Here is a 25292-nt window from a genome sequence, read left to right on the forward strand (position 1 = left end):
CATCCTACCCAGGCACAGAAGTCCCGCCCCAGCTGCTGAACTGGGCTTACCGTCCTTCAAAGGAAGTGGAGTACAATCTCGAACGTTCTACTTCCTTTAGGGGCGGTTCCAGAGGCGGTAATGGGGTGAGTTGTTACGTGCTATGAGGATGCTCTATGTAGTGCTGACACACTTCAAAGCCCCTCCCTTTCGCATAAAGGGGAGGGCCGCTGCACACTCAGCAAGGCCTCTGATGGCCGCCGCTGGACCACCAGGGTAGCACGGTGTCAGGCCTGCAGCCCAGCACCTAAAACAGAGTGCCGGGCTGCACAACAGCAACCCCAACCACGCTAGGGGGACAACCTGAAGCCGACCCAAGAGTCGGCAGAACGTTAAAGATGGTGGCGTGGGGCGATGGCGACATCCCCTTTAACTTCCGCCCCACGAGCAGACACCTGTTCGCACCAACCTGCGGAGCAATTTCCCCCACAGGGCAGAAAGGGATCGGTGCACGGCACTGAGGGGTCGTCGCGCACGGCAATGATGTCATTGCTGGTTGTGCAGCGGCCCAGGGTGCTACCCATGAGGCACGCCGCTGCCACGGCTGCGACTCGTCAGACTCCTGGCCATTTTCTCGGCAGCTGGTAGGGCCCCACACCTGCACCCCCGCCCCCCACCCCCCAGCGAAAAGTGTCTCCCAGAGGCATTAACGGACCTCTGAAAAATGGGCAATTTTTCCCCTAGCGACTTGTAGTGAAATCTAAGTAAGACCTTAAGGTCTATAAACATTAGTAAGTGATTATCTATGCGTGAGGAACAAACATCTGAGGAACATAGAAACATAGGAACAGGAGTAGGCCATTCAGCCCCTCAAGCCAATTCCACCATTCAATTAGCAATTAGATCATGGCTGATCTGTACCTTAACTCACGCCCTCTTTAAATGTTTCAATCTTTCCATCTCCCTCTCCTCCTTGAAGATCTTCTTTAAAGTCCACCTCCGGCCAAGCTTTTGGTCAATCCCTTCTTTGTCTTGAGATCCATTTTTTTTATTACACCTCTGTGAAGTGTCTTGGAATGTTTTTCTATGTTAAAGACAATATATAAATGCAAGTTGCTGTTGTAGTTATAGTAGTCTCCATTTGCCTGGATGAGTGCAGCTCCAACAACACTCAAGAAGTTCGACACCCTCCAGAACAAAGCAGCCCGCTTGATTTGCACTCCATCCACCACCTTAACCATTCACTCTACCACTGGCGTACTGTGGCTGCTGTGTGTACCATCTACAAGATGCACTGCAGCAACGCGCTAAGGCTTCTTTGGCAGCACCTACCACCTAGAAGGACAACAGCAGCAGGCGCATGGGAACACCATCACCTGCAAGTTCCCCTCCAAGTCACGCACCATGCTGACTTGGAAGTATATCGTTGTCCCTTCATTGTCGCTGGATCAAAGTCCTGGAACTCCCTCCCTAACAGCACTGTGGGAGTACCTTCACCACACGGACTGCAGCGGTTTAAGAAGGCGGCTCACTACCACCTTTTCGAGGGCAATCAGGAATGGTCAATAAATGCTGGCCTTGCCAGTGGTGCCCACATCCCATGAACGAATAAATAAATATATATATACCTATTCCTACTTCCACCAGTAATCAAGAAATTGAAGACATTTATTTTAAGTGATTTTAATTCTTTAGGAGTTCTTGGTGGTTCCTACCATTTTATTTTTGATGTGATATTATGATCAGAATTTTATATATATGCATCTGTATCACCAAATTTCCATTATAATACAAATAGAAAGGCCTCACCCCAAACTTAAGCCCTCTCTCCAGAAAAAAAGTATTAACTCACTATGGGCTCTATTTTCGCCACTATTGGGTGCTGTTTTTTTGGCGTTCGCTGATTTTCTTGAGCAATCATGATTTTGCAACTTTCCTCTAAATTTGTACGCCGGTGGCGACTGTCAGCGGCGTTTTTTTTTGTGCGCAAAATTTTTGGCGCAGGTCTGGTTGAAAACTGATTTCTGCGTCATTTTTTGGCCATTTAACCAATTTTCCCCAACATCGATTTTTTTCAGGGCGGCGCACAGTGGCCTTAAGTACTGATCAGAAAAACCCGACATTAACTTAAAGAAATCAGTGCTGAGTATAATTCTGAGTTTTTGGATCGAGAGAAGAAGACAATTTAAAACAAAAATTCATTACGATTTTTGCAAAGGGAACTCGGAAAATAACTCGGGAGGTTCATTTTTCCCACAGAATGTTTTTTCAGAATGGGCAAATTGCGATTTCCCCCCCACCACACCACTGAATCTCTGCTGACCGGGCTCCAGGCATGGGTCAGAGGAGTGCCAGCCGGCCGAAGGATCGCTCCCATGGCTGGACACAAGCACAGGAGCTCGGCACTTGGATTCCACCCTCCCCCCGCCAGGCTCAGATTGTAAAGAAACCTGGAGGGGATGGGTGGAATCCAAGCGCCGAGCTCCTGTGTTTCTGTCCAGCCGAGGGAGCGATCCTGCCGACATGCACTCCGAACTATGCATTGGAGATGGCATGACACAGCAGCAAACAAAGGCATTTCGGCACAAGCTATAATTAAAGTGCCATAAATCTCTGTGCGTCGCGTCTCCATGGAGACAGAGCTTAGTGTTGCGCATGCGCACAAACCAGGGTGTGGTCCGTTCTGCTAGGGTGTCACCCAACAAAGGTGTGTGTGTTGTGCTTCAGTATGTTTTGGAGATTTAAACATCAGCATCTCCCTGACAACGGAGGCAGCTCTAGCCTGGAGCAATTGGAGTCAGATTTAAACGTCAGTGTCTTCCTGACAACAGAGGAAGCTTGAGCCTGGAGCTGTCAAGAAGACAAAATAAGAAATAAAAAGTTAATAAATTATGACATCACAAGGATGGAGGACAGTAATTGGTTCTTTCATTTTAATTGAATCACTAGACAGGGAATAAATCTTAAAGAAAGCTAATAACTGATATAATTTGATACAATTGCTGATTTTCTAATTTTAACTTAATTTATAATTATGATATATATTATTTAATTTTGTTTAATTATAATTAATCTTTATTATACTGATTTTACTATTGTATACTCCTTATTGTATTACTTACAATGTAATTTGAATTTATTTTCTTTTTAGTTTTTTCTCCTGTGCCTATCTGCAAGCGCATTTTGGCTGCTGCTTCGGACCCGAGCCTTTAAGCTCTTTTTACACTTCCTGCTCACGCTTTTTCTCTTTTTCCCTCAATGGTCAATATCTAACATGTTGTAAAATTGTTGTGAAGCACCTTGGGATGTTTTACTATGTTAAAGGTGCAATATAAATAAAAGCTATTATTATTAAGTCTCACAATAACAAGAATAACACATGTAAGAATAATAATAATGGGTGCACATTTTACTATGCCTCATGTAGTAAGGTTGGTTTACATACATGACATATGGAGGTGATGGATAATACAACGACGCCGTCGTCACACAAACCAGATTGCTCAGGCATTAATGGGGAGGAGGCCATACCCTGATCGAATCTACAGGGACAGGCACTCATACCTACACCTGAGTGAGGCTAACTGCATTCGCAGGCTGCGATTTAGAAAGGAGGTCATCACTGAGATCTGCCAGCTAGTCAGGTCAGCCATACAGCCAAGAAGTGGCAGGAGGACTGCCCTACCTGTGGCAGTGAAGCTCACTGCAGCACTTGCCTTCTATGCTTCTGGCTCATTTCAAGCAGCGACTGGGGACATGTGCTTCATCACATAGCACACCACAGATTGCTGCATTCGACAGGCAACTGCTGCACTGTATGCCAAAAGGGACCAGTTCATCAATTTCTCTATGATCACTCAGGCAATGTGAGACAAGGCTGTGGGGTTCTCCAGAATTGCTGGCTTCCCAAAGGTACAGGGTGCGATCGACTGTACCCGCATCATCTTGAGAGCACCTTTGGACGACTCTGAGGTTTATCGCAAGAAAGGGTTCCATTCCCTAAATGTGCAGCTTGTCTACATTGGATCATGGTAGTGGATGCCAAATACCCAGGTAGCATCCATGATGCTTTCATCCTACGCAAGAAAATGATATCTCAAATTTTAAAGGAGCTGCCAGGAGGGCACAGCTGGTTGCTCGGGGACAAAGGGTATGGGCTTGCCACCTGGTTTATGACCCCCCCCCCCTACGCAATCCCCGCACTGAGCCAGAGTGTCGGTACAACATGTCGCACATAATGACACGGAGCATCATAGAGCGGACAATTGGCATACTGAAGCAACGTTTCCGATGCCTGGACCACTCTGGAGGCTACCTGCAATATGCCGCTCACCATGTCTATCGGTTCACAGTCGTGCTGCATGCTGCACAACTTGGCCATCATGAGGAACCAGGCACTGGGCATTGAAGATCCTCCTGAGGGGAGAAGGTGGGAGGGAGAGGAAGAGGAGGATGAGGAGGCTGACAACGAGGAGGAGGAAGAGGAGGAGGAGGCAGACCAGCAGCAGGAGGAGAAGAACGAACCCATGCCACCACCTCAACCCACAGGACGATGGTGGAGGAGACGGCCTCGTGCACCTATAGCCATAGCTAGAGACTTGCGTCAGTGGCTAATCCGTGATCGCTTTGCTGCCTGAAGGCTAAATGGCCCGACAGTATTAACTCTTTGCACCTGTTAGTTTCAAAAAATAATGTACATCATATGTACATAATGTTGTGTTAGTTTATACAAGTGCAGCGTCGAGAGTCCAGAGTTCCAGAATCCGGAATGTTCCAGAATCCGGACTCCAGGATGATCGGTGGCAGGGCGTCCGGAATCCGTAAACTGTTCTGGAATCTGGACCCGACGACCATGGCGACCTCGGGACCCCGCCGCTGCCCAACCTTGGGGCTTCCTTTGCGGGGCCCGCCCAAACACCTCATTAGCGGGGCCGGACGGCCCGAACAGCCCCTCGGCGGGAATCACTCCCCCCCCGCCACCAACCCCCCACCCCCCTTTCTGACATTCCGAAATCCGGAAATACACGAACCTGGGGTCGGCTATTTCCGGATTTGTGACGTCAGAAACAAATCGAAAGACCGGAATCCGGAACGTCCTCGATCCCGAGGGTTCCAGATTTTAGGCGCTGCACCGGTATTGCTTTAATTCAAAAAATAATGTACATGATAATGTACGTAATGTTGTGTTGGTTTATGTTGCTTTAATTCAAACAATAATGTGCAGGATTCTGCTTAAATTTAACAAATTATTAGGTTTATTAAACATTTGTACAGCTGTACTTCACTTTAATTTATATCAAACTTTAAACATTTCAAAGAAGAAAACAACAAGTAGCAGCAACAAACAAACAGACTCTAGCTGCAGCCATCTCTCCTCCCCCTTATTCAAAGACCTTCATGCTGTGCGCCCCTCTTGCCCCTTTTGTTGCCTCTACCCCAACCGTGCCCCTTGTCTCAGACTTCTGCTTCCTCACCATGACCCCAAAGTTTCTTCTGCTTTCTGCGTGAAGGCGCATCTGTTGTTGGTGGGGTTGGACAGGGACAGTTCTAGCAGACAGCATTGTGGCTTCATCGTTGGACTCTTCTTCAGCCTATGGATGAACCCCCGGCACACTACCTGACTTTGGTCTGGGGATTGGAAAGTGAGTGTCAGCAGTTGATGCTGCCAATTGCTGTTGGACAATGACAGTCTGAGTATGTCCACTTATTGCAGCAGCTATCTCCGACATTCCCTCCCTCATCTCCGACATCCCCTCCCTCATCTCCAACATCCCCTCCCTCATCTCCGAGATCCCATCCCTCATCTGTCCCGACACTGCTCCCATTCCTCCAGACAGTGTTGCTACTTCTATTGAAAGTCCGCCTAATTCTACCCTCAACCCACCCATGGTGGCAGGAGCAATCTGGTTAGCTCAATGCTCTCCCTACTCATTTCCATGATCTGTCCTATGTTCCCTGAATCCTGCATTTCAGGTTGAGCTCTCCTTCCCACCCTCCTCGGCTGTCTCCCAGGTGTGGCTTGCTGAAACCCACTGGGACCCGCAGCCTCAGACTCTACCCCATGAAATGTCGCGTCAGTTGTATTGCTCAGCAAACAGCTTGGCATCCTCAGGGGGTTCACCGGCTCCAGTTGCAATGTAACCATCTCATCATTGGGGTCTTCCTGCTGCCCTTCATTCTCCAGCTCATCCTCATCCTGAAGTTGATGAAGAATATCTGGACTGACAGCTTTCTGATCTTCTGCTTCAGCTTCTGTCTCTTCCTGATGTGCAACATCTGCAAAACATAACAGAGCAGATATTTGGTTAGCAGCAGGGGAGGGGGCAGGGGGGGCAGAGTGACATGAGTATGTGGCAGGGCTTACCCACTCTCAGTAACCTGGGCCCAGCGTCCACATTGGTGATTGATCTTCTCTTACAAAATTGAATCAGATCCTCTATTCCACGGCTGTTAGTTGCAGCTTACTTGGTGCACCTCCTCCAGTTTTTGACCTTTCTCGATTGATCAGTGACACCTTCCTCTGCAAAGATGAAAATATAACTTATTAAGAAAGGGTCCTTCTGCTATGGTGGCCACACCCACACACGCACACACACACACACACACATCAGTCACATTTTAAAATGTAATTGCAGTCATTTAAAAATGTAATTGCAGTGCATAAATACTTACAGTAACTGCTTGGCCAAGGTCCTGCCATTTCTTTTTGACCTGCGTGCTGCTTCTCGGGGTCATGGCCACTGCATTAAACTCTTCTGCAACTTGTTCCCAAAGTTTTGCTGGTAGAGAGAGTTTCAGTTTCTTTTGTCCTATTCTTCCTTTGTTCTCAAGCACATCCCATCGCCTCTCAATGATGTCTACCAGGGGCTCAATTTCTTCTGCTTGAAATCTCTTCGCCCTTCCCCCTTCACCTTCCCCTTCTCCTTCTCCTTCCCCTTCCCTTGGATCCATCTTTTACAGCTAAAATTTAAATGTCCAGAGCCAGCTCCGATCCCAATGTGTTCTCACAAGCTGCTGATCCAGACCAGGAAGTTCACTATGGATGCGCGGACACAGCCGTCACGTGGAAAAAGTTTTTTTTAACGCATGCTCACTGACTTTTTGGCGCACACTTGAAGCTCCACCCCCAGATTTAACTTCGGGTACCGCAGCACCAAAATTATATTTTACTTTGGCACAAAAAAATAGGCGTACATCCTCCTGGGTGCCAAAAATCAGCAAAGAGGAAAATAGAGCCCTATAGGTTACATTTTTAACTTAAGTTGATTGTTTTTTTGCTTTCATAATGTGCAGTTTATATGCAAGGTAAACCCAGAACATCAATCCTGGTTGAAACTGATCATTGTTTTTAATATGGATTCAGTCAGTTGTAGCATTTTGTAGTGTCTAGTGTATGCAACAAGAGGTCACATACAATATGGCAGTAGAAGACTTTAATATCTGCTACAAAAATACCAATCAGCATTTGAGAAGCACAGACAGGACTATTCGCAGGTTACTACTTTTTAAGAACTATAAAAGAGCATTCTGCATACAAAGGGTTAAAATGTTTTCTCAGAGTTCCCTCAGCTGGTGGCCATTCAGTGTTCATCTGGCTCAGTAACTTTAATGCTTCTACAGGAATAAACAAACATTAGATCACTTGTGTGAGGAAATAGCGATTCAAATGAAAGGTGTTATTTCATGGTTGAAGTCTTCATTCATGAAATAGTACAAAAGTGAAGGAAACAGTGTAATTCATAACAACACCATTGAAATCCTTCCAGACAATTAAAACCTTCTTCCCATTGACACCACGGTGCAGTGATGTCATTGTCCATGTGCCACAAACAATAGTCCGTCCAGTAAGTAAGCAATTTAATAAAATAGAATATAATTTAACCTCATTTTTATTTTTCAAATATTTCATTTGAACTTAAACAGATTGTGGGATGCCAAGCAATGAAATGCGCATAGTTAATGAGTACCTAACTAACATAAAAGGGGGTTTATTCGTAGTTTAATATTCTGTATCTTTGTTCAACAGATGTGACCGATACTTTTACTTGTAACAGCATTTTTTATTTCACACTAGTTAAAGCAGGTACAGAATAGTGGATACCAGCTAGTGATTCCATGGCAAAAAAGCTCAGTCTACGCTTTCATGGTTTATGATCAGATGACATAAGCTACGTGTTCACAAACTGAGTACTTCATAATCATCTAACCCTGAAATTAGATCACAGGCTTCAAATGATTCCCTGGTATCTATTATTATTTACTGATTCAGTTTTATGTAGAGGTTTTATTCTGTTTTAATTCAGCTCTTGTGGAAGCAGTGACTGTCAGTGTGAATGGCAACTGTCCATTCACTCCACGTCTTTGATGCGTAATAAGACATGATGTGGTTTTCGCCCCAGGTTTATTGTGAAATAATATCACTATCTCTATGACTTCAAGAGAAGCTCTATGTCAAACAATATCGTCAAGAAGTGCAGTTTCTTTTTTTTGGGTTGAACACTTTCTTTCATAGAAACATGGAAACATAGAAAATAGGTGCAGGAGTAGGCCATTGTAAGGGGTGGTCTCGGGGTGCAGGTTCACCTCCGACCTTCTTGAGCGGTTCGAATCGCTCTCACTCCCTTGGGTTCTAGACTCTGGGTTTATTTGGGGGATGTGATAACGTGCAAGAGACAACTGGTTTGGTGCAAAAGAACTTTGATTTTATTAAAGACAAGAAAGTACAATGTCACACGTATAATCACTTAAAATAAAGAACAGTGCATCACACATTCAAAGGGGTTGCAGTGAATAATACACCTCCCACCTCCCAATACCTAATACTAGCTAGATTAGACTCCAGGGCAAACAGGGACTATGCTTACCAATCCTTACTGTTAGTTAGCGGTGGTTTGCGATTTCGGGGTTTGCTGTATTCTGTCGGTTCTGCTTGCCGTACCCCGAACGTCGTAAAGGACTTCTCACTGCGTAGTCTTCAGTTGGGTGGTGTCTGCTGATGTGGTAGGGTGCGTTTTGGATCTATGGGGTAAGTATCTGCTTTCCTTCATTAGAAGTAGGTTCAAAGTCTCTTTAGGTAATGTTTTCACCTGTTGGTAGTCAGTGCTTAGATTGTAGAGTGAAAACTTTCGATTCTTCAGTTTCTTCCTTGTGGAGTTTTGTTTCAAAATTGGTCGATCGCGGTGGTTTTTGGTGGCACCACGTTGGCTGTGGTTGGTTGCTGCCGCGATGGTGATGTTCTTCCTTCCTTTTCAATTTCAGGCTGTTGAGGCTGGAGAAGTTAGTTACAACTGCTGTGGTGTCTCTCTCCCTTCTTGATGCCACGCTGTTGTGTGGATAGCATACCATAGCATACCATAGTACAAGCATACCCTTTGTTAAAACAGGGGCCAGTTATACTTTTGACTTGTCCTAATCTTCGTGCCAAATCAGTCCAGAATTCTTTGTTTAATTTTGGCGGGCTCATTGAAAATGTTAACTTGACTCGGGTGTGTCGATCTTCTAAATCTGTTTCTTGATGAAGATATTAGCTTGGCATTTGCAATGTCTGTCTGTGCTTGGGTTTTTTCCATGGGCCTTTTGTTATTATGCATGGCCTGAATTGGTTTCCTACTCAGGGTGATGGCTGACTATCTCGGAATTGATTGTTGCTATGTTAATGTCTCTTGTGGAGAAGGGTTTTTGCGTATCCACAATTCTAGACAATTTACTTTAGTTTCAACACCCCAGACAGTGTCAATACTCAAACTGGTTTCTTTGTAGGATGGTCACCCTTTAGTTTCTCTAAGCCCGACCACACAGACTAAATTTGTCTTGTAAAATCCAAAATTCGATTAAAGTCCGTGGTTCCTTCTATGTGTACTTTAGGATTTCAAATTCCCTGGTAGATCGTTCCAAATTAAATTTCCTTTCCAATGAGTCCAAACACTGGGGGGGTTTCCCACAAATTTTGCCCCCTTCAGTCCCCCCTGTGACACTCCACACACTTGTGTGTCTTACTAGGTGAGCAAAATTCCTGATTTTCCCGAGAGTCAAGCTTCCCTGTATTTACCTAGCTAAAACTTTAACGTGCATCCCCCTTTGAAATGCAATGCAGTTTACAGGCAAATACAGTCATTTCAATTCGGTTATAGCATAGACACCCCTCCATCACTCTGTTTTTACAGTAAAATAAAAAGCACATAGTCAAACACATTCTTAGGTATTCACTTAAAATAAAGGTACCTAGTCAAACACATTTTTAAATAACATAACGGTACATAGTCAAACACAGTTTTTAAGTAACATTCTTACAACACTCGATTTCTGCGGTTTTACAGCAGGTAAACTTAAAACAAATCACCCTTCCCTGTGCGATCCCCAAGTTTGGCCAGGGAACGTGCAGCACCCTTTGGTGCCTGACCCGATGGCCTCTGTGTTTCACTCGGCAGGTGAGACACCATAAGTAAAAAATAATCGCGAGTTGACAGACAACCAAAACGTGGGAAGCTAATCTGATTCCGGCAGGAATTTCTATATTTGTGAAAATGTTCCACCAAGGTGGAATTGTGATCTCTAGAATCTTTCTCCCTATCTCAATTGTTTTCTGTTCTAGAGTATAGAAATGTTTTTGCGAGCGTACTACAGCTGCTAACAGAGCGGTAAGATGTTTGGGTAGAGGGGGAATTGCATAGCCAAAATGTGTAACATAATCCTGCAGGTTTGTGATGTTTTCCTTCACAGTGAGGTGAACAGTGGAGGGTTCAGGAATGGGGACAATCCGTTCCTGGGCCACTTGAACTGATGCCTCAGGTTTAAAACAAAAACTGTTGTCACTGACCGGACAGCAGAAGTGTCCATGCTGGTAGTGGGGCGCACTGGTGGTGACGCAGTATGTCCCACCCCCTCTGTATGTTACCTGTGGAGGAACATGGTCGTGTGCCATTACCTCCATGGTACAGTTGATAGGCTGTGCGCCTGCAGCTTTAAACCCGCACTGTGATTTAGAATAGGCATTCAAGTGCTGCGGACACAGTATTATGTGTGCACCCCGGCTCTAGCACCCGGAGAGGTCAGTACCCGTCATAGTGTGCTCCCACTTTATGACATAGGGTGGGACCGCTGTGAAACAAACGTGTGCACCTCCTTGAATGACTCCAATGTTCTCCACCCTGTATACCGGTGCGGGTCAGGCAGTCCTACCCATGACCGGCATCCTTAGTACTATCCCCATGGTGGTGTGGTTAGATTTCCCACAGTCTTCTGGGACAGGGTAGGCTTCAGAAGCTAGGTGGAGCTGGCACGGGTTTCGTGAATTACTGTACGGGTGGAGGGCTGCGAGGTGCTTGTTACTGACCCAGGAGGGGACTAAATCTTGTTTTACATCCTCCAGGTTGTTGCGGCCCTCGCCCAACAACCATGCCCCATACAGCATGCACACCTCGTTCTGTGCAGTCTGGTCAGAAGCATTTCTATCCTCCTGTATGAGTGCATTCACTGTCTGTGCATGTTTTTCAAGCTCAGCCACAATTTCTTTTAAATGGACCATCATGGCCTGGTCCTCGTGTAGCTCTGAGCCTAGTACTGTGCTTTTCTGTTTCAGGATCTTTCTCAGTAGGTTCTTTAAACCATTTATCTGTGTTTGCAGTTCTATATCATCTCGGCTATTTATTACAGAGGACCCTGTATTATATGCAGTAAAAATGTTGTTCAAGGTTCCCCTTCTAGGTCTCCCCGTGTCCATGGTGTCCCTAATGTGTAGGGTGTATAGGTCTGCTTTGTCTACATTCCCAAAGTCTAACTCGTAAAATTTCTTGAACATTTCTCTAAGTAGGGCCTGGTATAGCTACTCTGTTCCCTTTGGGCACCATGCAGGTAAGTGTACTTCGGTAAGGTTTAAAATAACTGAAGCTACTGCAGAGTGTACCCCCTGGTATAACACCTTTACAGTCGGTACCAATACTACTCCGTTCCCAGTTCCCTTGGTGGTGGTAGGACACCTTTCTATTATTGTGCGTATTGGTTGGGTCGTGGGCAGTGGTTTCTTAATGTGTGCTCTAAGTTCGGTGGCGTTAATTGGGAGTGGGGAGTGTGGGGCCGCACACCCATGTAGGCTAGAACCCCACTCCATCCCTTTCCCCTCATCTTGCCACTGCCTGGTGAAGGCGATTGATATGCCTGCGGGACAGATCTCCTCTGACCCCCACATGCAAATGGAAATTCCCTGTTCAGACTCCCACCACTTGTTCCAACACACCTTCACTCCTCCCCGTGTCCCCGTGATGATACGGTACGTGTCATTACCGAGTCTTTCCCAGTCAGATTCCTGGTCTCCCGCGTCCTAGCTCAGCTTTCTGAGCCACCACCATCTACCCAGGGAAATCTTTCCATTACAAGTCAAACGCACACGTTTTCCCTCTGTAACACTGACCCACGCAGCAACGACCCGTATCCTGGGGCATGGAACGGCCATCTCCCCATAGGTAAATCCTTCCTGGCTGGAGTAACGGGTGTAGTTAGACCCTAGCCACCCCGGCCATCTTCCCTCGTCGGCGTAAATGGCGAGCTCTTCCACACCTGGTGTGCCACCCTCTGCAGTCACGATCGGTGCTCTTTCTCCCGAGCACCCATAAATGAGGGATTCTTCCACGTCTCCTCGGCCGCCACTGCTCATCCTTATCAGGGTGAGCAGGAACTGGACCCTTCTCATGTTGTTCTCCTTCCTGTAGGGGCACATAAAACAGATTGTCCAGCCCTGAGAAAAGCTCTCTGGCTTGACAAAGATGACCGAGTTCGAAGTTGGGCTCATTTCTTCTCAGACACACAATACAGTCTTTAATCGACCGGCTGTCTTATTCAATTCCTTATGGAACTGATGTCTGCTTTTAACTTTTGTCTCACAGCCGTTTTACTCTTATCTTACCGGTGCTTCCTTTAATAGCTATACTGGTAGATTCTTCCTATTCCCGGGTGTTACCCGGCCTGTGCCTCTTTTAAATAGCTACACGGGTGGATTCTTTCTCTTACCCCACTAACTAATACATATGTCACTATCATTACACAGATAATCCTACACTGCACTAGATCCTTACTAAACATACTTAAATTCATATCGTGCTATATATGTACATCTGCCACCCGTCTTCGGGTGGCCAGGTTAATTCCTGTCCTTCTCCTTGGGCCTCTGGGTTTCAAGCAGGGCCGGTAATAGGTCGACCTGTACCGCAGGACCCGGAGTGTCCTGACCGGAGATGGGTCTGAGTCCCACACTATTGGGGGAACGTTCTTTTGGGGGTGGCTGGCCAATTCCTTTCATCACCTGGGAGTTCTACCTTGTCAAGGGGGAGGCTGGGGATTCCCAATTGGTGGCTGGTCCACCTCTATCTCTTCTGGGGGTCCCTCGTCGCCCAAGGCTACCAGCTGCGGGTCCCTGCTTGCAGGCTGGTCCCTGATCTTAGGTATCCTTTCACGGCTGGTCCCTCTCCCAGGGCTGAACCACCTAAATTGGGGCGCTGGTGACCACAGTGCCTTAGGCTGTGGCGTGCGGAGAGTCCTTCTTAAGGTCTGGCCACTGAGGGTGCGTCCGAGTCCCAAATTATTGGGGGGATAGCCCCTCCAGTAATACAGTCCACTGCCCCTCTAGGTGCAGTCTGTGGGTCTGCCACATCTCCTGTGGGTTTTCCATAGTCAGAGGCTGCTGGCTGGGGATCCCTGTCTTTAGTCCGGTTCACTGTTTTTGGCTGTCTCTTACGCTTAGCTGCTATCCCGGAGTTAAACAGCTTGCACTGGTTTATGTGGAACCACTTTGTACGGCGGGGCAATTTTATGGCATAGACCATGGGGCTTGCCTTTCGACAATGTGGTACAGTCCCATGTACAGTGACTCAAAAACCCCTACTCGAGGGTAGTTCCTTACCATGACCTGGTCCCCTATCTCCCATTCGTGGTGTTTGCGGGGTTCTAACAGCAGTCGGTTGCTCAGATGCTGTTTTCCCATGTTGTTAGCAGCCTGCCAGTGAATCTGTTTAAGGTGTTCAAACAGATTTCTGACAAAGCTGTTCTGGCTCGCTTCCCTAAGCTGACCTTCCGTGAGTACCGGGGCTAATACATGGGTGGGAGTCCGCATGGCTCTGCTGGTCATGAGCTCGTACGGGGAGTACCCCGTGCTCTTTGACTGGCTGGTCCGGATCCCCATGAGGACCAGTGGTAGGACCTCTACCCATCTCTTGGGTGAGTCCCCTGTCTCTTTGTGCAGCCTTTCTTTGATAGTGCGGTTTAAATGCTCCACAGGCCCGGATGACTGCGGGTTGTGGGCGACTTGCCATTTCCCTTTGATGCCGAGCACCTTAAGAATCTCCTGCATCACCTGCCCAGTGAAGTGGCTCCCCTGGCCGGACTCCGTACTGTGGTAGTCCCCATTGGGAGAACACTTCCCTGACCAGGATCCTAGCTGTTCCCAGGGCAGTGGCTGTTCGGCATGGGAAGGCTTCCACCTATTTGGTGAATACATCCACCAATACTAGGCAGTACTTGTAGCCTCCCTGGGCAGTGGGTAGAGGCCCAATGTAGTTGATCTGGATCGACTGCCAGGGACCCTCTACCCTCCTGATATGTCCCATAGACACCTTTCTTTTCAGAGGGTCAAGGTTGTTGGCAATGCACACCAGACAGCTGGCGCAGAACTCGCGGACATCTTCCCTGAGTCCCAGCCACCACACTGCCTGTTCCACTCGTCGCCAAGTGGTCTCAGGTCCGGGGTGTCCTGCTCCTGGACCCTCATGGGTCAGCTGGAGGAATTCCCTCCGGTGTTGTTGCGGCACTATCCATTGCTCCCCCTGAACAGCATGCCCTCTTTAATGGCTGCAGTGCCGTACAGGCCGTCTGTCCTTTCCCCTTTAGCTAGCGTGTTCAGGACAGTTTTGAGGATGGGGTCTTGGGTCTGAACCGTTTTTAGGTGCGGGGCAATGCTATCCCTGCCTTCCCTGCCGTCCCTATCCTGCCTCTGACTGCTGCAATGGGGCCTGGGTTGTACGGATCCCAGAGCTTGTCCGTGCGGGCACCTTGCTTGGCCAACATGTCAGCCTGCTGGTTTCCCTCGCTACGGGGTTCAGTGGTGGAATGTGCCTTCACTTTATGTATATAGATCTCCCCTTCCTCCCCCACGGCTGTCATGATCTTTTCCAGTAAGGGGGTCTCCCATCTGCGGATGGGTATTCGCGACGAGATCAGATAGCCAGGTACTCCGTACACGAATTGCATGTGAACATACTGTCCGAGCAAATCGTGTATGGGGTAAGGAATTCTTCGGGGTGTGTGACTACGTACACCACCGCAGACAGTTCAGCGTGCTGAGCGCTCATAGTATTGGGGAGTTTAATCGTCAGGGCAATACCTGCCTCGGGGCCATAAACTCCGCAGCCTGTGAGTCGTTCACTCGCAGATACTGTGCTTGAACCGTCCACATAGGTCTCTCAGCCTGTGGGGTACAACCCAGCCCGTAAACCTATGTTAATTTCCCATGCCCCTTCTATGGAACACCGGTGGGCTGTCCCTGGATAGATCATGTTGGCTGCGAGCCTCGGCTCACAGAGACCCTTTACCCTTAGATCCATTTGAGAGAGGAGCAGGGTCCAGCGAGCAATGCGGGCACTGCTCACTGTCCCGTCCTTGATTCTCCCATCCAGGAGCATTTGGGTGGACGTATGGTAGGTAAGGAATGTGATAGGGGACCCTCCTGTGAAGGTCAGTGATCTTTTCACAGCCCAGTGAGTGGCTAGGAGGTGCCGCTCACAGTTGGAGTATCCCTTCTCCACATCCATGAGTATCCTGGAAGAGTAGACCACTGGTCTCAGCCGGCCATGCCGCTCTAGGAGCAATACTGCACGCAGGCTGTCCCCACTTGCTGCCACCCCCAGGAAAAACTCTTTACCCCCATCGATAGCCCCTAGAGCTGGCGCAGTCTGCAGGTTTTTCTTGAGTTGGATAAATGCTGCCTCACAGCCTTCGTCCCATTCCCACTCTACTCCCTTGTGTGGGAGTTGGAGCAGAGGGGCTGCTATGGCTGCATAATCCTTAATGAAATCTCTGCAGTACCCAGTCAGCCCTAGCAAAAATCTTACTCCTGTCACTGTGTTGGGAACTTCTGCACTGCTTCCCTTCTAGCTTTGTCAATGGCCCTTTCCCCAGCCGCACAGCCAGTCCCAAGAATTTTACTTCCTTCAGGCCGATTTGTACCTTCTTGGGATTTACTTTAAACCTTTCAGCAGCTCCAGCAGTTCAGCCAGTAGTGGGCCATGCTCCTCGCCCTCATCGGTGAATAAGAGCAGGTCGTCCACATACTGTACTAACTGCTGGGGTCTGCTGAAGCTCTTTAAACAGTTGGCCATACATTGGTGAAAAATGCTAGGACTGTTGTGGAAGCCCTGAGGGAGACAGTTCCAAGTGTATTGCTGTCCTTTAAAGGTAAAAGCAAACTTGTACTAATCTTTTCTGCTTAAAGGTATGGACCAGAACCCGTTAGAAATATCCAGCACAGTGAAGGTGATCGCGGAGGCTGGGATACTTCCAATGAGGTCGGCGACGGCAGCCATGGTGGGTACACAGGCAGGTATGTTGCGGTTGAGTACACGATAGTCCACCATGGCTCTCCAGGAGTTGTCCGGTTTCTTAACCGGACACAATGGAGAGTTCACATGAGTAGCTATTGGTCTCAATACCCGCTGTTTAACCAAAGAACCCAAGGCTGTTTCCATGTCTGCCTCCGCCTCCCTGGGGAAGTTGTGCTATGTTAATGTCTCTTGTGGAGAAGGGCTTTCGAGTATCCATAATTCTTCAGTTTCAATACCCCAAACAGCGTAAATACTCAAATTGGTTTCTTTGTAGGATGGTCACCCTTTAGTTTCTCTAAGCCTGCCCACACAGACTAAATTTGTAAAATCCCAAATTCGATTAAAGTCCGTAGTTCCTTCCATGTGTACTTTAGGATTTCAAATTTCCTGGTAGATAGTTCCAAATTAAATTTCCTTTCCAATGAGTCCAAACACTGAGGGGGTTTCCCACGAATTTTGCCCCCTTCACCATTCGGCCCATTCGAGCCTGCACCAGCATTCAATATGATCATGGCTGATCATGCAACTTCAGTACCCCATTCCTACTTTCTCTCCATACCCCTTGATCCCTTTAGCCTTAAGAGCCACATCTAACTCCCTTTTGAATATATCTAACAAACTTGCCTCAACAACTTTCCGCGGTTGAGAATTCCACAGGTTCACAATTATCTGAGTGAAGAAGTTTCTCCTCATCTCGGTCCTACATGGCTTACCCCTTATCCTTAGACTGTGATCCCTGGTTATGGACTTCTCCAACATTGGAAACATTGGGCCCAAGTTTCGAGCCGCGCCTAGAACGGCGCAGTGCCGACCTGGACGCCCGTTTTTCGCGCCACACAGTGCGCCTAAAAAAAACCTCCAGATTCTCCACCTCCCTGCAGGTCCTTTGGCCCTCGGCGCAGCGCAGCAGGAGCTGTAGAGGGAGGAGCCAGGTCCCTGTGCTGAAAATAGTGCCGGGACCTCTGCACATGCGCTCTACAGTGGGCGCGCATGTTCAGTAGCTCCAGGCGCCCAAAACTGTGTGGGAGGGGCCGAAGCACACAGCCCCTAGCCCTGGCCGAATGGCCTCACTGGGGCTGCGTGAATAAGGCTCCTCCCACAGCCAGCTCCAGCTTCCTCCCGACCCGACTCGACTCCCGCTTCCCACCTCCGGACCGGACCCAACACCGACCTGACTCCCGCTTCCCCCCCGCCCCCGGACCCGACCGACTCCCGCTCCCCCCGCCCCCGCCTCCGGACTGGACCCGACACCGACACCAACCCGACTCCTGCTCCCCGCCCCCCCCCGCCCCCGGACTGGACCCGACCTGACCTCCCTTCCCCGGACCTGACCTCCTTCTCCCTCCCTCCCCCCGACCCGAACCGAATCGACCTCCCTCCACCGCCCCCCCCCCCGCCCCGGACCGGACCCAACACCGACCTGACTCCCGCTTCCCCCCCCGCCCCCGGACCCGACCGACTCCCGCTCCCCCCGCCCCCGCCTCCGGACTGGACCCGACACCGACACCAACCCGACTCCCACTTCCCCCCCTGCCCTCGCCCCCAGACCGGACCCGACACCGACCCCGACCTGACTCCTGCTCCCCGCCACCCCCCCGCCCCTGGACTGGATCCGACCTGACCTCCCTTCCCCCGACCTGACCTCCCTCTCCCTCCCTCCCCCCGACCTGAACCGAATTACCTCCCTCCCACCAGCCTCCGACCCGCGCTCCCCCCGACCCGACCCAACGCCACCTACCTGTAAATCTGGTGCTGGGGCCCGGCCCGTTCAGCCTCCCTCCCCCTTCTCCTTCCCTCCCCCCAATCTCCTTCCCCCCCCCCGCAAATCTCCTTCCCCCCACAATCTCCTCCCCCCCCAATCTCCTTCCCCCCGCCAATCTCCTTCCCCCCAATCTCCTTCCCCCCACGATCTCCTCCCCCCCATCTTCTTCCCCCATCTCCTCCCCCCATCTCCTTTCTCCCCCTTCTCCCCTTTATCCCCTTCTCCCCCCCTCCCCCTTCTCCCCCCTCCCCGTCCTCCCCCCTTCTCCCCCCTCCCCCTTCTCCCCCTTCTCCCCCCCTCCCCCTTCTCCCCATCCCTCCCCCTCTGCCCATCCCTCCCCCTTCCCTCCCTCTGCTCCCCTTCACTCCCTCTACCCCCCTCCTCCCCCTCCCCTCGCTGTCAGAAACACAGACACTGACAGACAGAGAATGAGAGACACACACAGACAGACAGAGAGATAGCGACACTGACAGAGACACACTGCGGGGGGGGGGCATCCCAGCACGCTGTTGGAGGGCTCCCGGTGCTGCAGTCGGTAAGTAGAAAATGTTTTATTTATTGATTTTAAAAAAAAATTATTTCTCATTAATTTTTTTGGATTGATTTATTGGTTGATTTATTGATGTATTTATCGTTTATTATTGATGATGGCTCTTTATTTGTAAAACTGAAGTGTTTAATTTTTGTAAACTTCCATTTAAACCCCCCATTCCCTAAGCCTGATTTGTAACCTACGCCTGATTTTCTAAAGTGTAGACAAGGTTTTTTCGAGCGTACAAAAATCTTCACTTACTCCATTCTAAGTTAGTTTGGAGTAAGTTTTCACTCACGAAACTTTGAAATCAGGCGTAAGTGGCCGGACATGCCCCCTTTTGAAAACAAAATTCTGTTCCAAAGTGACTAGAATGGGAGCAAACTAAATGACGAGAATTCCGATTTCTAAGATACTCCGTTCTACACCAGTTGCTCCTAAAAATCAGGAGCAAATCATGTGGAAACTTGGGGCCATTCTTCCTGCATCTAACCTGTCCAATCCCGTCAGAATGTTATATGTTTCTATGAGATCCCCTCTCATTCTTCTAAATTCCAGGGAATATAAGCCTAGTTGATCCAGTCTTTCTTCATATGTCAGTCTTGCCATCCCGGGAATCAGTCTGGTGAACCTTCGCTGCACTCCCTCAATAGCAAGAATGTCCTTCCTCAGATTAGAAGACCAAAACTGTACACAATATTCAAGGTGTGGCCTCACCAAGGCCATGTACAACTGCAGTAAGACCTCCCTGCTCCTATACTCAAATCCTCTCTCTATGAAGGCCAACATGCCATTTGCCTTCTTCACCGCCTACTGTACCTGCATGCCAACTTTCAATGACTGATGTACCATGATACCCAGGTCTTGTTGCACCTCCCCTTTTCCTAATCTGTCACCATTCAGGTAATTTTCCGCTTCCCTTTGGTTTTTGCCACCAAAGTGGATAACCTCACGTTTATCCACATTATACTGCATCTGCCATGCATTTTCCCACTCACCTAACCTGTCCAAGTCACCCTGCAGCCTCTTAACATCCTCCTCACAACTCACATTGCCACCCAGCTTAGTGTCATCAGCAAACTTGGAGATATTAATTCAAAATCATTAAAGTATATTGTAAATAGCTGGGGCCCAGCACTGAACCTTGCGGTACCCCACTAGTCACTGCCATTTTGAAAAGGACCCATTTATTCCGACTCTTTGCTTCCTGTCTGCCAACCAGTTCTCTATCCACGTCAATACATTACCCACAATACCATGAGCTTTAATTTTACACACTAATCTCTTGTGTGGAAACTTGTCAAAAGCCTTTTGAAAGTCCTAATACACCACATCCACCGGTTCTCCCTTGTCTATTCTACTAGTTACATCCTCAATAAATTCTGGAAGATTTGTCAAGCATGATTTCCCTTTCATAAATCCTTGCTGACTTGGACCGATCCTGTCACTGCTTTCCAAATGCGCTGCTATTACGTCTTTAATAATTGATTCCAACATTTTCCCCACTACCGATGTCAGGCTAACCGGTCTACAACTCCCTGTTTTCTCTCTCCCTCCTTTTGAAAAAAGTGGGGTTACATTAGCTACCCTCCAATCCATAGGATCTGAGCTAGAGTCTATAGAATGTTGGAAAATGATCACCAATGCATCCACTATTTCTAGGGCCACTTCCTTAAGTACTCTGGGATGCAGACTATCAGGCTCTGGGGATTTATCGGCCTTCAATCCCATCAATTTCCCAAACACTATTTCCTTACGAATAAGGATTTCCTTCAGTTCCTCCTTCTCACTAGATCCTCGGTCCCCTAATATTTCCGGAAGGTTATTTGTGTCTTCCTTAGCGAAGACAAAACCAAAGTATTTGTTCAATTGGTCTGCCATTTCTTTGTTCCCCATTATAAATTCACCTGATTCTGACTGCAAGGGACCTACATTTGTCTTCACTAATTGTTTTGTCTTCACATATCTATAGAAGCTTTTGCAGTCAGTTTTTATGTTCCCTGCAAGCTTACTCGCATATTCTATTTCCCCCCTCCTAATTAAACCCTTTGTCCTCCTCTGCTGAATTCTAAATTTCTCCCAGTAAGCAGGTTTGCTGCTTTTTCTGGGCAATTTATATGCCTCTTCCTTGGATTTAGCACAATCCCTAATTTCCCTTGTTAGCCGCGGTTGAGCTACCTTCCCCGTTTTATTTTTACGCCAGACAGGGATGTACAATTGCTGAAGTTCATCTTTAAATGTCTGCCATTGCCTATCCACTGTCAACCCTTTAAGTATCATTTGCCAGTCTATCCTAGCCAATTCACATCTCATACCATCAAAGTTACCTTTCTTTAAGTTCAGGACCCTAGTCTCTGAATTAACTGAGTCACTCTCCATCTTAATAAAGAATTCTACATATTATGATCACTCTTCCCCAAGGGGCCTCGCACAACAAGATTGCCAATTAATCCTCTCTCATTACACAAGACCCAGTCTAGGATTGCCTGCTCTCTAGTTGGTTCCTCGTCATATTGGTCTAGAAAACCATCCCTTATACACTCCAGGAAATCCTCCTCCACTGTATTGCTACCAGTTTGGTTAGCCCAACCTATATGTAGATTAAAGTCACCCATGATAACTGCTGTACCTTTATTGCACGCTCCTAATTTCCTGTTTGATGCTGTCCCCAACCTCACTACTACTGTTTGGTGGTCTGTATACAACTCCCACTAGCATTTTCTGCCCTTTGGTGCTCCGCAGCTCTACCCATACAGATTCCACATCATCCAAGCTAATTTCCTTCCTTGCTTTTACATTAATCTCCTCCTTAATCAGCAACGCTACCCCACCTCCTTTTCCTTTTTGTCTATCCTTCCTGAATATTGAATGCCCCTGGATGGTGAGTTCCCAGCCTTGGTCACCCTGGAGCCATGTCTCTGTAATCCCAATTACATCATATCCATTAACAGCTATCTGCGCTGTTAATCCACCTTATTACGAATGCTCCTTGCATTGAGACACAGAGCCTTCAGGCTTGTTTTTTTAACACTCTTTGTCCTTTTAGTATTATGTTGTAATGTGGCCCTGTTTGAATTTTGCCTTTGATTTCTCTGCCCTCCACTTTTCCTTATCTCCTTTCTACTTTTTGCTTCTGCCCCCATTTTACTTCCATCTGTCTCCCTGCATATATTCCTATCCCCCTGCCATATTAGTTTAAACCCTCCCCAACAGCACTAGCTCTAGGACATTGGTTCCGGTCCTGCCCAGGCGTAGACCGTCCGGTTTGTACTGGTCCCACCTCCCCAAGAACCAGTTCCAATGTCCCAGGAATTTGAATCCCTCCCTCTTGCACCATTCCTCAAGCTACGTATTCATCTTAACTATTCTGCTATTTATACTTTGACTAGCATGTGGCACTGGTAACAATCCTGAGATTACTACCTTTGAGGTCCTGCTTTTTAATTTAACTCCTAGCTCCCGAAATTCAGCTTGTATGACCTCATCCCATTTTTTATATCGTTGGTACCTATATGCACCATGACAACTGGCTCTTCACCCTCCCCCTCCAAAATGCCCTGCAGCCGCTCCGAGACATCCTTGACCCTTGCACCAGGGAAGCAACATACCATCCTGGAGTCTCGATTGCAACCACAGAAATGCCTATCTAGTCCCCTTACAATTGAATCCCCTACCACTGTAGCTCTCCCAATCTTTTTCCTGCCCTCCTGTGCACAGAGCCACCCATGGTGCCATGAACTTGGTTGCTGCTGCCTTCCCCTGATGAATCATCTCCCCCAACAGTATCCAAAACAGTATATCTGTTTTGGAGGGAGGTGACCACAGGAGACCCCTGCACTACCTTCATTCCATTGCTCTGCCTGATGGTCACCCATTCCCTATATGCCTGAGTAAACTTTACCTGCGGTGTGACCAACTCACTAAACGTGCTATTTACGACATCCTCAGCATTGCGGATGCTCCAGAGTGAGTCCATGCGCAACTCCAGTGCCACAATGCGGTCTGTCAGGAGCTGCAGCTGGACACACTTCTTGCACACATAGTGGTCAGGGACACTGGGAACATTCCTGACTTCCCACATAGCACAGGAGGAGCATGACACAGGCCTGGGCTCTCCAGTCATGACTTAACCCTTAAATTAACTTAATTTGGCAACAATACCAAAGGTTACCTATTGATAAGGAAATAAAAAGAAAAAGAAATAGATTAAATACTCACCTATCCACCAGCCAATCACTTAGCCGCTTGGCTGTAACGTCACACTTCAATTTCATTTTACTTCTTTGCAAGACACCAACTCCTCCAGGACTCCTCTGCTGCAGGGCTTAGTATGAATCCAATTCTAAGTAATTTAGTGGAGGAAAGAGGATGCAGTTATATTCCTGGTGCTTTGTGAACTTCACAAACTAACCAGTAGAACTGGGATTAGATTTTCATACTCATACTGCATATGTTCAAATATTAGCCCTTTAGAGCTGAATCTCAAGAATTAGATTCTCGCTCCTATCAATAAAACTTACCAGTACAAAATGCAATACTGCATGTCTAATCAAAAATACCGTTTAACATGAAACTGCTCACCATACATCATTGAGTGCAGTGGCTTATTCATGCACACAAAAGACCTATATATGCAAGGAGGACTAGCTATAGATATGTTGCACTCTCAAAAAAACTCATATTAATAATCTTGGGTGAGTTATCTGCTATGAAAAATAATAATAAACCCAATGCATTAAAATATTATCCCTTGAATGAGTTTGAGTTTCCTAACATACTTCATTAAATCTTTTATTTTCATGTAAATGACCCATAGTTAAATGTTGTTAATTATTTATGAGATTTAATTACGACCCTCATCCCTGATCTAATTGTAATAAACACTGCCTACAGAGAAATACAATAGTCTTCAAATAATTTTATTTATCAAGGGAGGTAAATGTTTTACCGTGATGTGGACAGTGTGATCTTCATTCTTACTTAGTGTCTTTACTATCTGAATCACACAAGACAAGTCAGCTGGTGCGGGAATAATATTATTTAAAATGAATCTCCACTGTGCACTGTAGCTATCAATCATGACAGTCAAGCTATTGCCCAAATTAATGGGTCCCTGTATGCATTTTCAGAGTGTCTACTTTCATCTTGTTTATCCTGTGACTGGTCACGTGAAACTGATTTAAAATTCCACAACAATGCACATTACATGCCCCTTATATCAACCATTAATCTTTTTATTTACTTTCATTAGCAATACTTGGGTTGAAGAAGCTATTTAGGTTAATAAGAAGCTTCTTGCTGTTGCTTAACCACTCTTTCCAAGTTCTCATTTTCAATATGTTACATAGAATGTGGTAAATATATTATATGATTTTAATATTTCAGGCTATCAAACGCGCTCTTCTAAATGTGACAAAGTACTTAAGGATCTAATTATACACTGCGCTGGACTTGGTAGTGCTGTCAATAGCAATATTTTATTGAATTGCATGACTATACAAAATTAAATTCCAAATTTCTCCAAATGTTATAAGCAAAATGTAATTAACAAAGGAAGAATGGTCCAGAGATGCAGCTGTGGTCCTCAAAGTGTTAGCAGGTGAGCATTGGCAATAGTGCAAGTGGGGTTATGGAGCCAAAGATCCTACACTTGAAAGAAATATTATTATTATAGACTTAATACAAACAGGTTCTATTAACAAATTTAGAGAAATGTTTGCATTTCTAAACTACACTGAACAGTAATATTTCCTTAGGTGCAACACACGTTTCATTGGTACAATGTTGATTCATTGCCGTCCATTGTTCAGGATTTTAAACTTCCTCAATATGCTTCAATATCATTTTATTTTTACTAGAATTTTGATCCCTCAATTTTTATGGATCTAAATTCTAAACATGCCTGTGTATGTCAAAGTTCATTGGTGAGGTAATGAAGAGGCTCAAATGTCTTATTGTTATTCTGATTCATCTCAGTAACAGTATTTCAAATATCACCAAGTCTCTGCCGTCTTCCTCACTTATAAGTTTCTGGATCAAGTTTGTTTCATGAGATTCCATTCAGTTCCCATTTTTGCATTTTTCTCTCATAGGTAGATGTTAGGAATGAATGTATAAAAGTTGACAGCCTGTAGTTAGAATCATAAATGAATTGATAAACATATCATAAAGTACACATACTTTTTTATTGTAGATACATTATCTGCATTTTTCTGTACTCTGGCACAAATAGCTGCTTTTATTCAACAACAAGTTGCATTTAAATAGTGCTTTTAACATAGTAAAGCATCCCAAGGTGCTTCACTTGAATGTTATCAAACAAAATTGGACACCAAGCCTCATAACGAGATATTAGGACAGGTGACCAAAAGCATGGTCAAAGAGGTTGGGTTTAAGGAGTAAGTTAAAGAAGGAGAGAGAGGTAAAGAGAAGCAGA

Source organism: Pristiophorus japonicus, chromosome 15, assembly GCF_044704955.1.
Source record: "Pristiophorus japonicus isolate sPriJap1 chromosome 15, sPriJap1.hap1, whole genome shotgun sequence".
In the NCBI taxonomy this organism is placed as follows: Eukaryota; Metazoa; Chordata; class Chondrichthyes; family Pristiophoridae; genus Pristiophorus; species Pristiophorus japonicus.